Here is a 484-nt window from a genome sequence, read left to right on the forward strand (position 1 = left end):
CCTTATAGTTGATAATAATAATATCATCAATGTATTCTTCTTCAAATAAGGAGCCATTCGTAATATAATTTAACATAGCCTCACCTTATATTCCAAACCCAACCATATCAGAATAAATTCACGTTACTTGAGGTTATTTGACGATAATGATTTCAACGGGGAGATTACCTTAGATTGATTATGTAATACCTCAAACAGCTGTCAATCTATAAATACTCCAACTTTTCACATTCGTCTCAGGTATGAAACTTACCCTATTTCTAAAAACAGTCAAAACCAAAACATTTATTTATTTATTTTATTTTTCGTGGTTAAATCAACAGCAGTTAAATAGAAATTGGGGGAACAGCACCAATTACAAAGGACTGTTGGTGTAAAACTGTGCATAGAAACAAACAAAACAAACCTAGGACCGCAGAAAACTTGACATTGCAGAAGTTGTACATGAAAAGCCATTTGTAAACAAATGGGGATACGGATGTAA

General features: G+C 32.4%; 1 protein-coding gene across 1 annotated transcript in view; it reads right to left on the reverse strand.

The window, feature by feature from the left end:
- LOC119591190 (DNA mismatch repair protein Mlh3-like) overlaps window positions 1-467 on the reverse strand; it is a 2,584-nt gene extending 2,117 nt beyond the window's left edge. The window contains exon 1 of the mRNA XM_037939902.1: window positions 407-467. The gene's annotated coding sequence lies outside the window, so the exon portion shown is untranslated. The remainder of the gene's footprint in view (window positions 1-406) is intronic.
- Window positions 468-484: the final 17 nt, after the last annotated feature.

This window comes from Penaeus monodon, chromosome 28 (assembly GCF_015228065.2).
Source record: "Penaeus monodon isolate SGIC_2016 chromosome 28, NSTDA_Pmon_1, whole genome shotgun sequence".
Classification (NCBI taxonomy): Eukaryota; Metazoa; Arthropoda; class Malacostraca; order Decapoda; family Penaeidae; genus Penaeus; species Penaeus monodon.